Here is a 5,908-nt window from a genome sequence, read left to right on the forward strand (position 1 = left end):
GGTAGGAGGTGCTGGGTTGGTAGGAGGTGCTGGGTTGGTAGGAGGTGCTGGGGTGGTAGGAGGTGCTGGGGTGGTAGAAGGTGCTGGATGGGTAGAAGGTGCTGGATGGGTAGAAGGTGCTGGATGGGTAGGAGGTGCTGGATGGGTAGGAGGTGCTGGGGTGGGTAGGAGGTGCTGGGGTGGGTAGGAGGTGCTGGGGTGGTAGGAGGTGCTGGGTTGGTATGAGGTGCTGGGGTGGTAGGAGGTGCTGGGGTGGTAGGAGGTGCTGGGGTGGTAGGAGGTGCTGGATGGGTAGGAGGTGCTGGGTGGGTAGGAGGTGCTGGGGTGGTAGGAGGTGCTGGGTTGGTAGGAGGTGCTGGGGTGGTATGAGGTGCTGGGGTGGTATGAGGTGCTGGGGTGGTATGAGGTGCTGGATGGGTAGGAGGTGCTGGGTGGGTAGGAGGTGCTGGGGTGGTAGGAGGTGCTGGGGTGGTATGAGGTGCTGGATGGGTAGGAGGTGCTGGGTGGGTAGGAGGTGCTGGGGTGGTAGGAGGTGCTGGGGTGGTAGGAGGTGCTGGGGTGGTAGGAGGTGTTGGGGTGGTAGGAGGTGCTGGGTTGGTAGGAGGTGCTGGGGTGGTAGGAGGTGCTGGGGTGGTAGGAGGTGCTGGGTTGGTAGGAGGTGCTGGGTTGGTAGGAGGTGCTGGGGTGGTATGAGGTGCTGGGGTGGTATGAGGTGCTGGGGTGGTATGAGGTGCTGGGGTGGTAGGAGGTGCTGGGGTGGTACGAGGTGCTGGGGTGGTAGGAGGTGCTTGGTTGGTATGAGGTGCTTGGTTGGTATGAGGTGCTGGGTTGGTAGGAGGTGCTGGGGTGGTAGGAGGTGCTGGGGTGGTAGGAGGTGCTGGGGTGGTAGGAGGTGCTGGGGTGGTAGGAGGTGCTGGGTTGGTAGGAGGTGCTGGGTGGGTATGAGGTGCTGGGTGGGTATGAGGTGCTGGATGGGTATGAGGTGCTGGGTTGGTATGAGGTGCTGGGTTGGTATGAGGTGCTGGGGTGGTAGGAGGTGCTGGGGTGGTAGGAGGTGCTGGGGTGGTAGGAGGTGCTGGGTTGGTAGGAGGTGCTGGGTTGGTAGGAGGTGCTGGGGTGGTAGGAGGTGCTGGGGTGGTAGGAGGTGCTGGGGTGGTAGGAGGTGCTGGATGGGTAGGAGGTGCTGGGTTGGTAGGAGGTGCTGGATGGGTAGGAGGTGCTGGGGTGGTAGGAGGTGCTGGGATGGGTAGGAGGTGCTGGGATGGGTAGGAGGTGCTGGGGTGGTATGAGGTGCTGGGGTGGTAGGAGGTGCTGGGGTGGTAGGAGGGGCTGGGTTGGTAGGAGGTGCTGGGGTGGTAGGAGGTGCTGGGGTGGTAGGAGGTGCTGGGGTGGTATGAGGTGCTGGGGTGGTATGAGGTGCTGGGGTGGTAGGAGGTGCTGGGGTGGTAGGAGGTGCTGGGGTGGTAGGAGGTGCTGGATGGGTAGGAGGTGCTGGATGGGTAGGAGGTGCTGGATGGGTAGGAGGTGCTGGGGTGGTAGGAGGTGCTGGGGTGGTATGAGGTGCTGGGGTGGTAGGAGGTGCTGGGGTGGTAGGAGGTGCTGGGGTGGTAGGAGGTGCTGGATGGGTAGGAGGTGCTGGGTGGGTAGGAGGTGCTGGGGTGGTATGAGGTGCTGGGGTGGTATGAGGTGCTGGGGTGGTATGAGGTGCTGGGGTGGTATGAGGTGCTGGATGGGTAGGAGGTGCTGGGGTGGTATGAGGTGCTGGGTTGGTATGAGGTGCTGGGGTGGTAGGAGGTGCTGGGGTGGTAGGAGGTGCTGGGGTGGTATGAGGTGCTGGGAGGGTAGGAGGTCCTGGGATGGTAGGAGGTGCTGGGAGGGTAGGAGGTGCTGGGGTGGTATGAGGTGCTGGGGTGGTATGAGGTGCTGGATGGGTAGGAGGTGCTGGATGGGTAGGAGGTGCTGGGTTGGTATGAGGTGCTGGGGTGGTAGGAGGTGCTGGGGTGGTATGAGGTGCTGGGTTGGTAGGAGGTGCAGGGGTGGTAGGAGGTGCTGGGTTGGTAGGAGGTGCTGGGGTGGTAGGAGGTGCTGGGTTGGTATGAGGTGCTGGGTTGGTATGAGGTGCTGGGTTGGTATGAGGTGCTGGATGGGTATGAGGTGCTGGGTTGGTATGAGGTGCTGGGTTGGTATGAGGTGCTGGGGTGGTAGGAGGTGCTGGGGTGGTAGGAGGTGCTGGGGTGGTAGGAGGTGCTGGGGTGGTAGGAGGTGCTGGGGTGGTAGGAGGTGCTGGATGGGTAGGAGGTGCTGGATGGGTAGGAGGTGCTGGGGTGGTAGGAGGTGCTGGGATGGGTAGGAGGTGCTGGGATGGGTAGGAGGTGCTGGGGTGGTACGAGGTGCTGGGGTGGTAGGAGGTGCTGGGGTGGTAGGAGGTGCTGGGGTGGTAGGAGGTGCTGGATGGGTAGGAGGTGCTGGGGTGGTAGGAGGTGCTGGGTTGGTATGAGGTGCTGGGTTGGTATGAGGTGCTGGGTTGGTATGAGGTGCTGGGTTGGTAGGAGGTGCTGGATGGGTAGGAGGTGCTGGATGGGTAGGAGGTGCTGGGGTGGTATGAGGTGCTGGGGTGGTAGGAGGTGCTGGGGTGGTAGGAGGTGCTGGGGTGGTAGGAGGTGCTGGATGGGTAGGAGGTGCTGGGGTGGTAGGAGGTGCTGGATGGGTATGAGGTGCTGGGTTGGTATGAGGTGCTGGGTGGGTATGAGGTGCTGGATGGGTAGGAGGTGCTGGGGTGGTATGAGGTGCTGGGGTGGTAGGAGGTGCTGGGGTGGTAGGAGGTGCTGGGGTGGTAGGAGGTGCTGGATGGGTAGGAGGTGCTGGGGTGGTAGGAGGTGCTGGATGGGTATGAGGTGCTGGGTTGGTAGGAGGTGCTGGGGTGGTAGGAGGTGCTGGATGGGTAGGAGGTGCTGGGTTGGTAGGAGGTGCTGGGATGGTAGGAGGTGCTGGGATGGTAGGAGGTGCTGGGGTGGTAGGAGGTGCTGGGGTGGTAGGAGGTGCTGGATGGGTAGGAGGTGCTGGGGTGGTACGAGGTGCTGGGGTGGTAGGAGGTGCTGGGGTGGTAGGAGGTGCTGGGGTGGTACGAGATGCTGGGTTGGTAGGAGGTGCTGGGGTGGTATGAGGTGCTGGGGTGGTATGAGGTGCTGGGGTGGTATGAGGTGCTGGGTTGGTAGGAGGTGCTGGATGGGTAGGAGGTGCTGGGGTGGTACGAGATGCTGGGTTGGTAGGAGGTGCTGGGGTGGTAGGAGGTGCTGGGGTGGTAGGAGGTGCTGGGGTGGTAGGAGGTGCTGGGGTGGTACGAGATGCTGGGGTGGTAGGAGGTGCTGGGGTGGTAGGAGGTGCTGGGGTGGTAGGAGGTGCTGGGGTGGTAGGAGGTGCTGGGGTGGTAGGAGGTGCTGGGGTGGTACGAGGTGCTGGGGTGGTACGAGGTGCTGGGGTGGTACGAGGTGCTGGGGTGGTACGAGGTGCTGGGGTGGTACGAGATGCTGGGGTGGTAGGAGGTGCTGGGGTGGTAGGAGGTGCTGGGGTGGTACGAGGTGCTGGGGTGGTACGAGATGCTGGGGTGGTAGGAGGTGCTGGGGTGGTAGGAGGTGCTGGGGTGGTAGGAGAAACTGTCTCAAGGCCATTCTCAACCAGAGGAAACAGAGTTAGTAAATAGGAGTTATGGGGCACATCTAAATAGTCTATAATGGCTACCTCTATTTGTCTCCTCTCCTTAATTTCCAATCATCCAAAATTACAGGACAAGTGAATGGAATTTGCCCCACAAGCGGATTTGCTTTTTCCCTGGCCGGTTCTTTTAGATCAGTCCTATGAAGGGAAGAGACAGGGAGAGTAAGCCACTTTCGACTATTGAGATGCATCCCAGGTCGAGGTAAGAAGAAGACCCAGGGCCGATTCTAGAATTTTGGGGCCCTAACTGAGATTTGGTTGTGGAGGCCCCCACCTCACGGGCAAAACATTTTAGAGACCCACCTCTTGGCGGAGGAGAGAAAAATCTGCAATTTTAAAGTTAATGTCCTGCAATTCTAAACATTTTGCCTGCCATGGGGCGTAGAGAAAATGTTGTTGTTTTCAAACACATTTTCTGCAAATCTACCCCTTTTTTCACCCGGCAGAAAATGTAGGAGCTTTTTTATTTATTTCATGCGATCTACTCATTTTACCATGGGGTGGAGAAAGTTTTCTTGGAGTTTTAAAGCAAATTTCCAGTTTTAAAGCAAATTTCCACTGCATGCCAGGTTAGTAATTCTGCCATAGATAGATGGTTAAACTAACTTACCTAGCAATCTATAAAATGTTAGCTGACATGGCTAATTGAGTGACTGTCAGTGACTGGCATAACAAGAGGAAACTGCTGATGCCCAACCAAGTCTAAATGCTTCCTGGTGTATTATACTATCCTAACTAACAGGAAGTTGAGACCACGCCGGACTTCCTTCAAAATATATATTTAAAAAAACACACAAAAACAGAGCAGAACAGATCAGAACCCAGCCACAGCCGATCAGAACCCAGCCACAGCAGATCAGAACCCAGACACAGCGGATCAGACCAGAACCCAGCCACAGCAGATCAGAACCCAGCCACAGCCGATCAGAACCCAGACACAGCGGATCAGACCAGAACCCAGCCACAGCAGACCAGAACCCAGCCATAGCAGATCAGAACCCAGACACAGCAGATCAGAACCCAGCCATAGCCGATCAGAACCCAGACACAGCAGATCAGAACCCAGCCATAGCCGATCAGAACCCAGACACAGCAGATCAGAACCCAGACACAGCCGATCAGAACCCAGACAGAGCGGATCAGACCAGAACCCAGCCACAGCAGATCAGAACCCAGACACAGCAGATCAGAACCCAGCCACAGCAGCAGGACATCTGACAGAGCCTCAGAGTTTGAGCCAGGTGGTTTCAGCTGAGCCAAAATACAATCGTTCCACTTTTTACTTATTTTCTTTGTGTGCACCAGATGCTATCCATTTCATTCCAGTTATTTTTAGCGGCGCTGCTTGGCAGTCATGTTTCACCTCATCTTTAACAGGGCAGAGGAGGGAGAGTGGCTCTGACAGGTCAACATGAGGTAAGCAGGAAGGTTATCCAAAAACCTGCAGAACAGCACAGAGCATAGTCTGGTTTCAGCTCTCAGAGAAGTCAAACCACAGCTCTGAGAGTTTTACAGAATGAAAGCAAAAAGGCAGACAGACAGACAGACAGACGGGCAGACAAACAGGCAGACAGACGGACGGACAGACAGACAGACAGACAGACAGGCAGACAGGCGGACAGACGGACAGACGGACAGACGGACAGACGGACAGACAGGCGGACAGACGGGCAGACAGACGGACAGACAGACGGACAGACAAACAGGCAGACAGGTGGACAGACGGGCAGACAGACAGACAGACAGACAGGCAGACAGGCGGACAGACGGACAGACAGGCGGACAGACGGGCAGACAGACGGACAGACAGACGGACAGACAGACGGACAGACAGACGGACAGACAGACAGGCGGACAGGCGGACAGGCGGACAGGCAGACAGGCAGACAGACGGACAGGCGGACAGACAGACAGACAGACAGACGGGCAGACGGACAGACGGACAGACGGACAGACGGACAGACGGACAGACGGACAGACGGACAGACGGACAGACGGACAGACGGACAGACGGACAGACGGACAGACGGACAGACGGACAGACAGACGGGCAGACAGGCAGTGTGTGTGTTTATCACAGTAGGGAAGGAAGGGAGTCCTTCATACTGACATCAGGCTGTATGGTACACTCATACTGACATCAGGCTGTATGGTACACTCATACTGACATCAGGCTGTATGGTACACTCATACT

This window comes from Salvelinus namaycush, unplaced genomic scaffold, assembly GCF_016432855.1.
Source record: "Salvelinus namaycush isolate Seneca unplaced genomic scaffold, SaNama_1.0 Scaffold673, whole genome shotgun sequence".
Lineage (NCBI taxonomy): Eukaryota > Metazoa > Chordata > Actinopteri > Salmoniformes > Salmonidae > Salvelinus > Salvelinus namaycush.